At 41.9% G+C, this 17,519-nt stretch overlaps 1 protein-coding gene across 12 annotated transcripts in view; it reads right to left on the reverse strand.

The window, feature by feature from the left end:
• The window catches only part of TUT4 (terminal uridylyl transferase 4), a 173,265-nt gene that overhangs the window by 132,353 nt on the left and 23,393 nt on the right, over positions 1-17,519 (reverse strand). Inside the window, exon 1 of one of the 12 annotated variants that reach the window (XM_064281967.1) lies at positions 33-15,632. The exons of the other annotated variants lie outside the window; for them this stretch is intronic. The gene's annotated coding sequence lies outside the window, so the exon portion shown is untranslated. Of the gene's footprint in view, positions 1-32; positions 15,633-17,519 lie in introns of those variants that run through there. 12 annotated transcript variants of the gene reach the window in all.

Genomic DNA, 17,519 nt, shown 5'->3' on the forward strand with positions numbered 1-17,519 from the left:
AGCCTACTAACCAAAAGGTTATTTGAACCTACCCACTGGCTTCCTTGGAAGAAAAGCCTGGAGATCTGCTTCCAAAAGGTCACAGCCATGAAAACCCTATAGAAAGCAGTTCTACCCTGCAACAAATGGGGTTGTCATGAGTCAGAATCTACAGAACAGCAACTGGTTTATCAGTAACTCAATGACAAAACTCTCAAATATGTTCAAACACATCAAGTAATCACGTGCGTTCTCCTTTTGACGTCCTTTGTCTAGGGTTCTCTGATCACTTCTAGACTTCTACCACAGTTGTCACCCCGAGACTTCCTTTCACTATCATTCTGTCAACTCCCTTCCCTTCTCACGCTGATTTTTCCGTTTCCCTCTTCACTCACTTACTACTCCTCCTTGGAAGAGCATATCTACCAGAAGATTTCTAAGAAAGGAAACATGACAGATATCAAAAAAAACAACTACACCCCACTTATGATGCTTCCTTTTATCATAACACAGTTGATGAGTAAAATCAGAAAAATTATCTTGACAAAACATAGCCTATTCCCCCTTTCCTTTCTCTTTGGATCCATCTGCCCACAAGGAGGCAAATTTCATTCTGTTCTCTGTATCCAAGGCTTACAGGTACAAACCTCACACAGAGAGGCCTGCAGTTGTTCAGTTTTGCCTGTGCTTGAGTGGGAAAGTCTGCCTATTTCTGGCATTCAGTATTCAAAAAAGCCTCTTTCTCCAAAATGAGCCTCATCAATAATAAATGTAATGCCTAGTTCATATGCTTCCTCTGCCTCTCCCAGTTCGCTTAGAGTTCAGGAAGGGAACCAAACCCGCTGCCATCGGGAAGGGAAAGGAATGGTATTTATTTGACCCTCTGAAGCCCCAATAAAAGGTAAATTTTATGAGATTTTTTACTGAACTGTTCTGTTCTCTATGGAAGTTTTCAGGATATTTTCCTTGGCACAGTGTTACGAAATTTCCCATTCTTCATTCATTTTGCTGGACATTCAGCTGGCTCTTATAATCTGTAAACTCAGATCCCTCAGTTCTGGAACTTATTTCTTGCATTACATCTTTTATAATTTCCTCTCTTCCATCTTCTCTGTTCTTTCTATAGATCCAATTAATTGGACTTAGGAACTCCTGAATTGATCCTCCAATTTTCTTACATGTTCTCTCCAATTTTGCATCTCTTTTTTTGTGTTCCTTCCTAGGTGATTTCCTCAATTTTATCTTCAAACCCTTCCACCATTTTTTAAGGGACTATCATATTCTCATTTCTAAGAACTCTGATTATTCCTTTTATAGGATTTTGTCTCATGGTTATCATCTCTTTTTTCTAAGAACACAAGTAGTTTTTTGGAAATTTTATTCTACTCCTTGCATTGTTTCCTTCCTGAGTTCCTTTTTTGTGTATGTTTTCTCTTGCTTTCCCATAAATACCTGGAGATTCTTAGTTATCCATTACACTGAAGGGGAGGAGAGATGGGTTTCACTATAGGATGATCAGATGGATTCTAGGCTGTTTCATTTGTCAGCCAAAATGTCAGTATCTACAGGCCTTTTTTTCTTAGGTCATTCAGTTTCTCTAAATAAAAATTCTCTAACCTAGCCTGCTGAGTGTACATCTGGCTGTAAGCATTCTGAGACTTAAGTGGGAAATGGGAGCTGGTGTATACAGAAGGGAGCTCACCACTCAGTAAAACTTCATTCGATTTCTCCGTTTTCAGTACAGTCTCTCCCCTGCTCTCATTTGTCCCTGGTGTCCCATGTCCAAAATCTTTCTGGTTCAACCTCTCCAGGGAGGAAATTTCTATACTTCCGCCACAGTGAAATATTCAGTCACCTGGCTACAAAGCATAGGGTAGATATGGGGTTTTAACTGCTCCTGTCAATCCTCCTGTTTTCAGACCCATTACATACCCCTGCCTTCAGAGATGCAAGCTCCCCCCAAATTTCTGAGCATTTCCAAGTCCCACAAATCAAATCTGTGAATTTCTTACTGGCTTCTCTACTGCTATGTTGTATTTCAGCTAGCTCTGCCCTGTTAAATCAGTCAACACTTTTTCATTTACTTTTCAGTTTCCTATATTTTGACATCTCTCATCTGCTGTCATCTCCTCTTACATTTTCATTGCTTTTGTGAGTCTATACATTATAATTTAACTCTTTCTGGTCATTTTATTGTTTCTATCCAAAAATCATAAATCATAAATTTTGGAGCACTGTATCTATAGTTCAGTGTCAGACATGTATCAGGCAAACAACAGTTACTAAATTATATGCTATATGGGAGTTAAACCTTATCTGTCTTCTTAACCAGTCCCCCCAGTGGCTAGAACAGTGTCTGACTCATAAGAGACAGTCAATAATATATTGAAAAAAACGAATGAATAGTTTGACAACTGTTCAACTTAATAATATAATATTATTACATTATCAGGGTATTTTATTATAAACCATGTGTTCAGCATAAATATGTACTGAATAAGCATACATTCAGAATTTTAGTAAAAGGCATGAAAGCATGTATAAAAGTATACACATATCTTAAATTTTACATGTCAATCACCTTTTAAAATAGCTTAAAGGTTTAAAAAAATGGCATCCCTTCATATGAGTAAATCAACTGAATTTATATGATCAAAAGCAAGTGGAGCTGTGCCCTCTGTTCTCAAAGCTAATTTACAAATATATAAGATTTCCAAACTAAATGACTTAAATGTTCAGCCAAAGGCTCACCAAAGGTTTTTCGCATTATTTCGAGCCTTTTCTTTCTTTCTTCATCTGATAACCCTTTTGGGCCATTTCACTACGTATTAATTAGAACCCTCACCAGTGATGGTAGAAGGAAATTTAAATTCTGCTTCTTTCGGAAGCAATTTGTTGGCTAAAACAGCCAGACATTATCAATAGTTCCTGTTTTTGTTTTTTAATGACTTCTGTAAACTACAGGGGCTCCCAAATTACTCAAGCCACACTTTCCTCATCTGCATTGTAACTAAATAACCAAAACTGCCTCTGTATTTGAACAGTTCTATGATACAAGATTTGCTAGAGAACTCTTGATTCTTCCATTATCAAGCAGCAAACAGGTATTTACTTAATGATTTGTGAGTGAGTTCATTTGTTTGTTGGGAGTACCAAGTATATCCCACAGGTCCAAAAACTGTGATATATTACTGTACTGGGAGCCCTGGTGGCACAGGGGTTAAGCACTCAGCTATGAATCCAAAGGTTGGCAGTTAGAACCTTCCAGCCGCTCCATGGGAGAAAGATGTGGCGGTCTGCTTCCATGAAGATTTACAGCCTTGGAAACTCTATGGGGCAGTTCTACCCTGTCCTACAGGGTCACTATGAGTTAAAATTGACTTGATGACAATGGGTTTGGTTTTTGTTTTTGTTCTGGTCCTCAAAGGCTTGGGCTTCAAATACCACATTCATTTTGAAAATTCACAAACTGTATCAGTCGAAACATGCTCAGTGATGCTGAAATAACAACCCCTAAGTTTATTTCCCAATTTATTCAAAGTTCGCTGTGAATTCAGGTGACTAAGGCAGCTGTCCTTCATGTGTTGACTCAGCATCTCGAGCTGCCTTAATCTTTAAGGTTCCTCCTATTATTAGCAAAACAGGAAGAGAAGGACTGGCACTAGTCCTTCCTATACTATGAATTAACACAAAGTGAAATACGGCAGCCTGTGCTCTCAATGCACAGTATCATTTCACTCCAATCCTTTCGGGCAGGGACAGTTTCACAGGCATGTGACCTACACAGGTACGCAAGGTCTCATGCTCAGAAATACCCTATACTTGTCTGTTATGACAACCTTAGGTCCCCAGGTGGAGTAGGCAGTTTGTGATCAGCTGCTAACCTAAAGGCAGTTTGAACTCACCCAGACACACAGCAAAAGAATGGCCTGGCAATCTGATTCTGTAAGATTACAACCAAAAAAACCATAAGGAGCAGTTCTACTTTGTAACACATGGAGTTGTCATGAGTCAGAATTGACTTGGCAGCAATGGGTTTGTTTGGTTCTTACGGCCATCTTGAAATTCTTAATAATTTTATCTTTGAGCTTACACTTAGTAAGTAAAATCTAATGAGACAATAGAACATCCACATAAGCAGAGAAGATACATGCTATAGGCATGCCCACCATTCCTTACCACCCAGTTCTTACACAGCATTCATGATGCCCCATAAGCAAAGAATTCCAGTAAACCTGTAACATGTGGGCGTTCAGCAAGACTCAATAGAAGTATAAGGTGTGTTGTTGCAACTAACTAAAAAGGGAACTGACAGCCCCAAGAAGACACACTTTCTGTTCAAACCGTAACTTGCTTCAAATAGAGAAGAACAATGATGTTCTAAGAGACATGAATGACTAAGGAACTAAATCTTTTTTTATTTGTGATACTTTCTTGTATTAGACAACCACTTATCCTAAAAATGACGATCCAGAAGGAAAAGAAAAGATAGGGCAACCGATAGTTCATTTTCCTTTCAGTCTTACCTTGTTCATCAGAAAGTCAAAGCTATGAAGTATTTGTAGAATGTACAAATACCAAGCAGGGAAATAAAAACAAATAAGTTTTGTGCAGCATTTCCACTGTTCTGGTAGCATGTAAAACCATGAAATACTAGTGCTTCCACAAAAGATTTAAATACTCTTATATTTCCATTTAAAAGTGGTAGAGGGGAGCCAAGACAGCAGAAAAGACAGACGCTTCCGGCAAGCCCTCCGTACAACAAAGATCCGAAAAAAAACAAGTGAAACGAGTGTATTTATGACAAGCTAGGAGCCCTGAACATCAAAGGCAAGCTTAGAAAATGAACTGAGGGGCGGGGGGGGAAGAGATGGTTCAGAAGCAGAAAGGGAGCCCTAAGGCACCATTCCCAGGAGAGGCGGCAGCAGGCTGGTACAAGCATTCGGCCAGTTTCCTCAGGGAGAAGCAGCCAGCCACAGAGCCTACTCACACCTCTGGAAACAAAGAATAACGGTGCTCTCGGCAAAAGCTAAGTACCTGGGTATATTTTACCGCTGCACCCCCACCCCACCCAAGGCAGTTTCAGCGGCTGATTTCCCTGGGTCTGAGATAGGCCCTGTTGAGCGCCTAGAGCCAACCTCCAGGCCCTGGAGAAGGAATAAATTCACAACTGGGGGAGAAGATAATTTGCCAGCTCCACTAACCAGGGGGACCTCAGGACAGAAGCGGCTCCTGTCCAGGCACAAACGGTCTATGGCCTTTGAGTACCTTTCCCCTCTGCATGGACCTGTGTGGGCCTATTTCAGGAGAACAGGCCCTTGCTGGCAGACTCCAACCATTTTAGCTGTGCAGGGGAGAGGTGGGTGTTTGATGTTTGACATTGCTTTGCCTATTAAACAGGGTCTTCACCTACCCACATCAGAGTCCTAAGGACTGGTGGCTCCACTCGGGTCACCCGGCCACCCGCGACAGGGATCCAAGGATAACTGGTGCCTCCCAGTCCTTACAACCAAAAACACTGGGTGCTCATGGTCCGTCTGCAGAACCCACCTGCTGCAACCAGATACCAGTACCTACACCAATCACCCTGCCCCTCTAAGACTATAGGACAGAGCCTGTACCATTTAAAAGTGGGATGACACAACATAAAGATGAATGATAAAATTAATGCCAGTAACTTAATTCTTCTTTACTTAGAAAAATACTGAAGGGCAAATAAAACCACAACTACCAGAAAAATGAACAGATCTGTTTGAATGAACAAACCGAGCACATCAGAAGAGATCTGTCCCTGGAGAAAGACATCGTACTTGGTAAAACAGGATCAGTGAAAAAGAGTGGACCCACAAATGGACTGGATTGACACAGTGACTGCAACAATGGCTTGAAACACAGCGAGGATTGTGAGGATGGTACATGACCAAGCAGCATTTCATTCTGTTATGCATAAGGTCACCATGAGTCGGAGGTGACTTGGTGGCACCCAATAAGAACAACAATTCATAAGGACATTGTTCCACAGTTTTCTTTTCTTACAGTGTTTTTATCTGGTTTTGGTATCAGGGTAATGCTTACTTCACAGAATGAGTTAGGAAGCATCCCCTCTTCTACTTTTCAGAAGACTGTGAGAAGCACTGAAATTAATTCTTCTTTAAATGTTTGGTAGAATTCACCAATGAAGCCATCTGATCCCAGATTTTTTTTTGTTGGGCAGTTTTTGATTATGGATTCAATCTCCTCATTTGTTATAGGTCTACTGAGATTTTCTATTTCTTCTTGAGTCAAGTTAGGTAGTCTATGTGTTTCTAGGAATTTATTCATTTTATCTAGGTTATCTAATTTGCTGGCAACAACTGTTCAGAGTATTCTCTTATAATCTTGTCAGTTGCCTTACATGCATGCAAAAGCTGGTGTTGTTATAAGGTGCCCTCGAGTCAGTTCTGACTCATAGCGACCCTATGCACAACAGAATGAAACACTGCTCCCTCCTACGCTATCCTCAAATGTGAAAACATCTCATATGTGAAAGCTAGACAATGAAAAAGGATGACCAAAGAAGAACCTATGTATCTGAATTGTGGCACTGGCAAAAAATACTGAATATACTATTAAACACCAGGAGAATAAACAAATTATAAGAAATACAACTAGAATACTCCTTATAAGCAAGAATGGCAAGACTTCAGCTTGCTTACTTTGTACATGTCATCAGAAAAGACCAATCACCAGAAAAGGACATCATCTTTGGTAAACTAGAGGTTCAGTGAAAGAGGGAAACCATCAGTGAGGTGGGCTGACACAACAGCCACAACAACGTACCCAAATATACCAAAGGATCATAAAGATGGCACAGAACTGAGCAACATTTCATTCTGTTATACGTAAGTTCACCAAGAATCAGAGCCAACTCAATGGCAACTAACAACACAATACTTTTTATTTCTGTAGGATCAATAATAGGAGTCCTGGCAGCACAGGGGTTAACCATTCAGCTTCTGGAAAGGTCAGCAGTTCAAACCCGACATCAGCTCCCTGGGAGAAAAATGTGACACTCTGCTGGGAGAAAGATGTGACACTCTGCTTCCGTAAAGAGTCACAGCCTTGGAAACCCTACGGGGCAGTTCTATTCTGTCCTATAGGGTCGCCATGAGGTCAAAAGACCATGGAATGACATACTTCAAGTGCTGAAAGAAAAGAACTATTAACTAAGAATTCTATATGCAGCAAACTGCCCTTCAAAAATGAGGGTGAAATTAAAGACATTCTCAGATAAACAAACTGAGGGAGTTTGTTACCAGGAGATCTGCCCTACAAGACTTGCTAATGGGAATCTTTCAGATTAGAGTGAAAGGATACTAGACAGTAGCTTGAAGCCATACAAAGGGGAAAAAGATTTACAGAAAAGGTAATTTCATGGGTAAATATAAAGGCTAGTTTTATGGTATTTTTGGTTTGTAACCTTACTTTAATCCTTCAGGCATTCCCCAGACAGGTTAGAACAGACATACACAATAATTTGAGAATAAAGTCTACTCTGATCCTTCTAGAGCCAGAGACCAGGTTCCTTCTTTGAGAGTGCAGGCCACTGCCACTTTAAGACGGCCATACTTGGGGAGGCAAGGGGGAAGGATGGGGCACAGTCAAGTAGAAAACCAAAGCTTTCCTACCATTTAGACAGCACTTTTTTCTTGATTCAGTGTTCACTTAGTTCCTGTAACTCTTTATCTGGCTTCCAGAATTCTAACAAAGTTGATTCTGCCAGTTTCTGCTTGGTTTTGTTGTTATGTTTTGGTTTTGAGGAGCGGTTTTTTTGTTTTGTTTGGGGGTTTTTTGGTATTTTTGAGAGGGTTCAGGAGTATGCTGCTGATCATACAACCATCTTGCTCCAGACTCCTCTTACATTTTCATTTTGCACCGGGTCCTGCAAATTACATAGCTGGCCCCGGATTTGTTCAGGTAAACAAATACAAATCTGAAATGAATGTTAAACATTATTTGTGAACATTCATACATAAAGAGCCGGGTTAAATGCTAGGGATACAAAAATAAACAAGGGGCCTTAACAGGGGAGACAGTCATATAAATATATAATGACAATATTATGTGGCACATACTATGAAAACCTAGGGGAAAGAGTCTTAAGAAAGCCTTCATAATGGAGATAATAGTTGAGCTGAAAAGCAATTTCCTAGTTGATAGAAGTGAGAAGGAATAGTCCTAATTGATGGACTTTTTATACACTAAACAAATGTGTTTGTAAAACTCTGAGAATTTTTTTAGGACCACAAAATAGCATAAATAACGATAAGGACAGGAGATGAAATAGGGAATGTAGGTTAGTGCCACACTATGAAGCAATTTGCATGCCAAGTTGAGTATAAACTTTAGCAAGGCCACAGATTTATAACCAGAAGAGTAGCACAATTTCTGTTTTAGATTAACTTCTGCAGAACAAGGAAGACAGACTGCAGAGGAAAGAGAGGCTGAAGTTCGAGGGAAAAATCAAGAGGCAGTAAAGTAAGAGTAATTAGCGATAATAATAAAAAGCATTATGAGGTTATTTGGGGTCTTATCACAACCAATTTAGTGGGGGGAGGGATGGTTGTGTTAACCCAAGTTAAACAGACTTCTTTCCTGAAGGACCTCTCAGGCTCTTTAGTATGTTAACATGCACAATAAATCACTAAAACAGGGATGTAATCTGCAGCATTTCCCAGGCTGATTTGACTAACGAAGCCTCTTTAGCCAGGACCACCTATTAGTATCTCAAAGAACTGTAAAGAGAGACTGACTTGATTTGTAAACTTTCACTAAAAGCACAATAAAAATTAAAAAAGAAAACCGTAAAGAACACAAAGTTGATAACACCATTCTATGACACAGGAAGTAAACAAACACTAAGAGAGGAAAGCAGAGGGCAGTAGAGGACTTAAGACAGGGGTAAAACAATAGAAAATGTGAAGAACAGGAAAGGAAACTGACTACAACATAGCCAAGCTGCATTAAACCTCGCTGCCATCAAATCGATTCCAACTCATTGCAACCCCACAGGACAGAGGAGAACTACCCCATAGGGTTTCCAAGGAACAGCTGGTGGATTCGAACTGCCAACCTTTTGGTTAGCAGCTAAGCTCTTAACCACTCTACCACCAGGGCTCCAGCAGTGGAACTGGTATCTAAAACCCAAAACCAGTACCATGGAGTCGATTCCAACTAATAGTGACCCTACAGGGCAGAGCAGAACTGGCCCACAGGGCTTCCAAGACTATAATCTTTACTGAAGCAGGCTGCCACATCTTTCTGCCAAGGAGTGGATAGTGGGTTGGACCACCAACCTTTCAGTTAGCAGCCAAGCACTTAACTACTGCACCACCAGGGCTCCTCCAGCGGTACTGGTGGTAGTGGCGTTGTTAGGTGCCCTCGAGTCAGTTCCAACTCACAGTGACCCTACGTACAACAAAATGGAACACTGCTGGTCCTGTGCCATCCTCACAATTGTTGTCATGTTTGAGTCCACTGTTGTAGCCACTGTGTCAATCCATCTCATGGAGGATCTTTGTCTTTTACACTGACCCTCTACCAAGTATGATGTCCTTCTCCAGGGAACGATCCCTTCTGATAACATGTCCAAAGTACGTGAGACAAAGCCTTGCCATCCTCCCTTCTAAGAAGCATTCTAGCTGTACTTCTTCCAAGACAGATTTATTCCTTCGTTTGGCAGTCCATGGTATATTCAATATTCTTTACCAATGTCATAATTCAAAGGCATCAATTCTTCTTCAATCTTCCTTATTTGTCGTTCAGGCTTTCTGTACGTATGAGGCAAGTGAAAATACCATGGCTTCGATCAGATGCACCTTAGTCTCAAAGCGAAGTCTTTGCATTTTAACAGTTTTAAAGACTTTTTTGCAGTAGACTTGCCCAATGCAACGCGTCGTTTGATTTCTTGACTGCTGCTTCCATGGGCATTGATAGTGGATGCAAGAAAAGTGAAATCCTTGACAATTTCAACATTTTCTCTGTTTATCATGATGTTGCTTACTGGTTCAGCTGTGAAGACATCCGTTTTCTTTATGTTGAAGTGTAATTCATACTGAAGGCTGCAGTCTTTGATCTTTATCAGTAAGTGCTTCAAGTCCTCTTCAGTTTCAGCAAGCAAGGTTGTGTCACCTGTATATTGCAGGTTGTTAATAAGGATTCCTCCAATCCTGATGTCATGTTCTTCTTTATGCAGTCCAGCTTCTCAGATTATTTGTTCAGGATGCAGACTGAATAAGTATAGTGAAAGTATACAAACCTGATGCACACCTTCCCAGATTTTAAATCACACAGTATCTGCTTGTTCTGTTCAAACAACTGCCTCTTGGTCTATGTACAGGTTCCTCATGAGCACAATTAATTGTTCTGCAATTCCCATTTTTCACAATGTTATCCATAATTTGTTATGATCCACACAGTAAAATGCCTTTGCATAGTCAATAAAACACAGGTAAACATCTTTCTGGTATTCCCTGCTTTCAGCCATGATCCATCTGACCTCAGCAATGATATCCCTCATGCCACGACTTCTTCTGAATCCAGCTTGAATTTCCGGCAGTTCTCTGCTGATGTACTGCTGCAACCATTCTTTAATTCAGCAAAATTTTACCTGCGTGTGAAATTAATGATATTTTTCAATAATGTCCACATTCCATCAGATTACCTTTCTTTGGAATGGGCACAAATATGGATTTCTTCTAATCAGTTGGCCAGGTAGCTGTCTTCTAAATTTCTTGGCACAGATGAATGAGCGATTTCAGCGTTCCATCTGTTTGTTGAAACATCTCAATTGGTACTCTGTCAATTCCTGAAGCCTTGTTTTTCACCAACAGCTGCAGTACACCTTCGACTTCTTCCTTCAATACTATCGGTTCTTGATCGTATGCTACCTCATGAAATAGCTGAACATCGGACCCATTCTTTTGGGTACAGTGACTCTGTGTATTCCTTCCATCTTCTTTTGATGGGTCCTGTGTCATTCGATATCTTGCCCACAGAATCCTTCAATATGGCAACTCAAAATCTGAATTTTTTCTTCAGTTCTTTCAGTTTGAGAAATGCTGAGTGTGTTCTTCACTTTTGAATTTCTAACTCCAGGTCTCTCCACATTTCATTTAATACTCTACTTCGTCTTCTCAAGCCGCCCTTTGCAATCTTCTGTCTAGCTCTTTTACTTCATCATTTCTTCCATTTGCTTTAGCTACTCTATGTTCAAAAGCAAGTTTCAAAGTCTCTTCTGACATCCATTTTGGTCTTTTCTTTCTTTACTGTCTGTTTAATGACCTTTTGCTTTCTTCATGTATGATGTCCTTGATGTCAACCCACAACTCGTCTTGTCGTCTTCGGTCATTAGTGTCCAATGAATCAAATCTATTCTTGAGATGGCTTCTAAATTCAGGTGGGATATTAAGGTACTGATACTGATAGAGAGAGTTAAAGCTAAAAAGAGGCTACACAGATTAGGGATGGATCAGAAGAGTAAAGAAACAAATAAGATGGACATGTTGATATACAGGAGATTTTGATCAGAAGTAGAGCTGTTTGGAACCACATGAGGGGATATGTCAAGGAAAGTAGAGTTGAATATCACTGGAATACAGAAATTAAGAAAAAAAAATAAAGTTGTATTAGGTGCCTGTCTTAGTCCTCTAGTGCTGCCACAACAGAAATACCAAAAGTGGATGGCTTTTAACAAACAAGTTTATTCTCTCAGTTTAAAAGGCTAGAAGTCCAAAGTCAAGGTGACAGCTCTAGGGAAAGGCTTTCTCTCTGTCAGTTCTGGGGAAAGGTCCTTGTTTTCAGTCTTCCCCTGGTCTAGGAGCTTCTCAGCGCAGGGACCCCAGGCCCCAAGGACACACTCGCCTCCTGGTTCTTCATTTTTGTTGGCACAAGGTACCCATGTCTCTCTGCTCACTTCTCTCTTTTGTATCTCAAAAGAGAATGACTCAAGATACAATCTGATCTTGTAGACTGAATCCTCCCTCGTTAACATAACTGCCGCTAATCCCACCTCATTAATATCACAGAGGCAGGACTTACAACACACAGGAAAATCACATCAGATGAAAAAATGGTGGACAACCACACAACAGTGGGAATCATGGCCTAGCCAAGTTGACACACATTTTTGGGGGACACAATTCAATCCATAACATTCCACCCTTTGGTCCCCAAAAATTCATGTCCTTGCCACATGTAAAACACACTCACCCCCTCATATCATAGCAAAAGTCTTAACTCAACTCCAAGTCCAAAATCCAAAAATTCCTCTTCGTCTATGAAATCTAGAATACAAGTTATCTGCTTCCAAAGTACAATGGTGGAATGAGCACGAGCTAGACATTTCTATTGTAAGTGGGAGGAACAGGAGGGAAAGAAGGGATAACTGGCACCAAGCAAGTCAGGAGAACAAATTACATTAGCTCTCAAGGCTTGAAAATAATCCTCTGTTCTCTGAGACCATTTACACAATGGCCCTGCCCTCCAGACTTTGGGTACTGGCCACACTCTCCAGATTCTGGATGGAGGCCCTGGGCTTCAGCTGGGCCCTGGGCTTCACCTCCGCCTTCCAGGCCTACTGGCGTGGCATCTCTGCTCCCACGGTTTTGGGCAGCCCCATTCTCCTAGCTCCTCTGAGTGGCAACCTACCCCCTTAGACCCGGCATGTCCTTGTTCTTCTGTCCCTTGAGCATGTGTAAAAAAACAGCTTGGGGGTGGTGTCTAACCTCCTCTAACTCCCCAAGGGGGAAGGAAAACCAAGATCAACAGCCCAAGGCTGATACCCATGAGATGGAGGTCAGACATGCTCCCTCTCTCCATCATCTTTAGCAAATTCTGACACCAACCGTCCCTCCCACAGCACTCTCTACTTCTCTGCTGGGTTTGATAATTCATTGCAACAATGGCCACATAGAACTCACAGACCATACTCACAATTATGGGGTTTATTAGGGAAGTAAAGGTTACAATTCAGGTTGAGGAATGCCAAGGATTCAGTTCTTCCATCAGAACAGCCTCTTCCCAGCTATGTTTACAGGCACGCCTCTCTCTGGCCATAGGCCTCTGTCCAAAGGCACTCAGCTTTCTCCCTCCACGAGCTGGGAAGCCCACCACGCCATCTCCTGCTGATGGGTTTCTGCTACCCTCAGTGTTACATCTGTCTCCTGGTTGCAGAAGCTTCTCAGCACAGGGATCCCAGGTCCAAAGAACATGCTGTCTCCTGGCTGTTCTTCCTTGGTGGTGGTGTAATCCTCTGCTTTGGAGCTGGCTCTCTTTTATGGCAAAACTTACCAATCCCCTTCCAATCCCCATCTGTACAGTCTTGCCCAATCACCTGGGTAGGAGTTTTAAGACCATGGCCAGAAATGCCACACAAAAGTAATCAACTGCATGCAGCATGGCAGCTCCACCCCCACAGCTCTGGGCAGTGGATTTGGCCCCATCCTGCTGGCACTTGTGAATGGCAGTCCCACGCTCCAGAACCAAGCTGGTGAAGATGTGACTCTATGAAACCTAGGAGGCTGTAGCCCCACCCTTACAAACTCCAGAGGCCGTGACTTCATTCAAAGACTAAGGCAGTTCTACTCCCTGTTTCCTTTGTCTCTTCAGCTTTTGCTTCCAGGTTCCTTGGCCCCTTGGGCCTTGTTGCCCCTGTATGCCCTGCTGAGGCAAGCTGTCCAAAGTTCTTTAGCTACACTGATAAGTGCCTGGAGGCATCCCACTCCGCCAGTAAACTCTGGCCAGAAGACACTCAGCTCTCTTACTGAATAGGTTGGCAAGCCTAGCTCCACCAAAGTTTCTGGAGGTACCCTACTCTGCCAGGAAGGCTCCTGCACAAAGGCGCTCAGCTCTCTCACTCCATGGGTCAGCTCTCTAGTGCTATTTCACACCAGTCTCCTGGTTCTGCTACTGCCGTTTCTCTGATGCTGCTTCTCGCCATCTATGGCATTTCCAGTGTAACAGCTCTCCTCATTTCCTTATTAAGTCCTCACCTGAACTGTCTTTGATGTCCATAACGCCACCAACAGTCTCTTCAAGGTGATCAAGGCCTTTACTATTACATACTTTAAGCCTCTTCCAGCCTCTATCCATTCACAGTTTCAAAACTGCTCCCACATTTTAGGTAATCTGTTACAGTAGAACCCCACTCTCAGTACGAAATTCCATTCCATCTTAGTCATCTAGTGCTACTGTAACAAAAATACCACAAGTGGATGGCTTTAACAAACAGAAGTTTATTCTCTCATACTTTAGGAGGCTAGAAGTCCAAATTCAGGGTGCCAGCTCTAGGGGAAGGCTTTGTCTCTCTGTCACTTCTGGGGAAAGGTCCTTGCCTTCAATCTTCCCCTGGTCTAGGAGCTTCTCAGTGCAGGGACCCTAGGCCCAAAGCACACACTCCCCTCCTGGTTCTTCAGTCTTGGTGGCAAGAGGTACCCCCTTGTCTCTCTGCTCACTTCTCAAAAGAGGTTAACTCAAAATATAATCTAATCTTGTAGATTTGAGTCCGGACTCATTAACATAACTGCTGATAATCCCACCTCGTTAATAGCGTAGAGGGTTTACAACACATAAGAAAACCACATCAGATGGCAAAATCGTAGACAATCACATAATACTGGGAATCATGACCTAGCCAAGTTGACACATATTTTGGGGGGACACAATTTGATCCATTAACAGTAACCTTCAGTCTTATCAGTTGAAATGGCCCACATGACGGCAAGAGTTAGACCAAAGTATCAGCGAATACAGGGGACTGACACAGAAGTTGCAATACTGAAATGACAAAGATGGATAAAAAACACAGCAAACAGGGCGTGAATCTTGAAAGAGGAGGAATTTTTAAGGAAGACTGAAGAAGAATAAAATGACATTATCTAGAAAAGCACAGGCCTGATTTCCAGTTTTAAGGAAACAGGTGTAAGGTAGATAAGCTACATCTCCTAAGGATTTAGAATACAGGCAATCCCTGGGTTACGAATGTTCAACTTATGGACAACTCCTGCTTACCCTTTAGTGTTATATAAATTTGCCCTCAGTTTGAAATGGCTGAACCAACTCCTACTGGCAACAAATTCTTCATCACGATCACCTTCATTTGCTGCACGTACAGCTTTTAAATCATTGGAAAGTCTTCAAGACTTTTATTGCACTGAAGTAAGGCTACCTAAGAATCATATACACCTGTTCCATCTTACCTACAAATTCTTAAAAACACACTCAGGAACGGATCTTGTTTGTAACCGGGGGACTGGCTGTAGTGATTCTCAATCATTTTTTCTGTTCCAACATACTGAGGAACAGAACACGCTTACAACAGAAATAAGGAGGAACACAAAAATGGGGTAGAGGGAGGATGAGAATGACTGTACGTGGCCCTCCAAAGTGATTATAAAATGCATCCCTAAGACATATATCCCTCGTGCACAGAAAATCACTGGCTTAAAAGTAGTGCTATCAGAGGGTCAAAAGTTGGCCGAATGGACACAAAAATAGAGGGTGGAAAGGAGTGTGCTGTCTCATTAGGGGGAGAGCAACTACAAGTATACAACAAGATACATATAAATTTTTGTATGAGACCGACTTGATCTGTAAACTTTCACTTAAAGCACAATAAAAAAAAATTTTTTTTTTAAAGTAGTATATGCCCTGACAGGGAGCACAACAGAGAACCCCTGAGGGAGCAGGAGATCAGTGGGATGCAGACCCCAAATTCTCATAAAAAGACCAGACTTAATGGTCTGACTGAGACTAGAAGAATCCCAGCGGTCATGGTCCCCAAACCTTCTTTTGGCCCAGGACAGGAACCATTCCTGAAGACAACTCATCAGACATGGAAGGAACTGGACAATGGGTTGGAGAGAGATGCTGATGAAGAGTGAGCTACTTGTATCAGGTGGACACTTGAGACTGTGTTGGCATCTCCTGTCTGGAGGGGTGATGGGAGGGTAGAAAGGGTTAGAAACTGGCAAAACCGTCACAAAAGGAGAGACTGGAAGGAGGGAGCAGGCTGACTCATTAGGGGGAGAGTAAGTGGGAGTACGGAGTAAGGTGTATATAAGTTTATATGTGACAGACTGACTTGATTCGTAAACTTTCACTTAAAGCACAATAAAAATTATTTTAAAAAATGATAAAAAAAGTAGTATATTCACACAATGGAATATTATGCATCGATAAAGAACAGTGATGAATCTGTGAAACATTTCATAACATGGAGAAACCTGGAAGGCATTATGCTGAGTGAAATTAGTCAGTAGCAAAAGGACAAATACTGTGTAAGACCACTATCATAAGATCTTGAGAAACAGTTTAAACTGAGAAGAACACCCTCTTTTGTGGTTATGAGAGGGAGGAGGGAGGGAGGGTAGGAGAAGGGTATTTACTAAATAGATAGTAGACAAAAACTACTTTGGGTGAAGGGAAGGACAACACTCAACACAGTGGAGGTCAGCGCAGCTGGACTAAACCAAAAGCAAAGAAGTTTCCTGAATAAACTGAATGCTTCAAAGGCCAGTGAAGCAGGGGCAGGGGTTTGGGGACCATGGTTTCAGGGGACATCTAAGTCAACTGGCATAATAAAATCTATTAAGAAAACATTCTGCATCCCACTTTGAAGAGTGGCGTCTGGGGTCTTAAATGCTAGCAAGCAGCCATCTAAGATGCATCAATGAGTCTCAACCCACCTGGATCAAAGGAGAATGAAGAACACCAAGAACACAAGATAATAACGAGCCCAAGAGACAGAAAGGGCCACGTGAACCAGAGTCTACATCATCCTGAGACCAGAAGAACTAGATGGTGCCCGGCTACAACCAATGACTGCCCTGACAGGGAACACAGCAGAGAACCCCTGAGGGAGTAGGAGAACAGTAGGATGCAGACCCCAAATTCTCATAAAAAGACCAGACTTAATGGTCTGACTGAGACTGGAAGGACCCCAGTGACCATGGGCCCCAGACCTTCTGTTGGCCCACTACAGGAACCATCCCCGAAGCCAGCTCGTCAAACATGGATTGGACTGGACAATGGGTTGGAGAGGGAAACTGGTGAGGCATGAGCTACTTGGTTCGGGTGGACACTTGGGACAATGTTGGCATCTCCTGCCTGGAGGGGAGATGGGAGGGTAGAGGAGCTTAGAAGCTGTCAAAATGGTCACGAAAAGAGAGAGTGGAAGGAGGGAGTGGGCTGTCTCACGGGGGGGGAAGTAATTGGCAATATGTAGCAAGTTGCATATAAGTTTTTATGTGAGAGGCTGACTTGAATTAAAAATTTTCACTGAAAGCACAATAAAAATTATTTGAAAAAAAAAAGTAGTGCTATCAGAGAAAGCTTAATTACAAGTTCTAAACACAAAATAACATTTTTTGTCCGTATGATAATCAAACATTTACTAAGTGTTAGGCAGAGTTCAGGACACTGCCACTTAACAATGCCACAAGTTCCTACAAAAAGATCTACTGCTCTTACAAATTTTTCAGGTTAAAAAAATAATAAAAAGC

This window comes from Loxodonta africana, chromosome 3 (genome assembly GCF_030014295.1).
Source record: "Loxodonta africana isolate mLoxAfr1 chromosome 3, mLoxAfr1.hap2, whole genome shotgun sequence".
NCBI classification, from domain to species: Eukaryota; Metazoa; Chordata; class Mammalia; order Proboscidea; family Elephantidae; genus Loxodonta; species Loxodonta africana.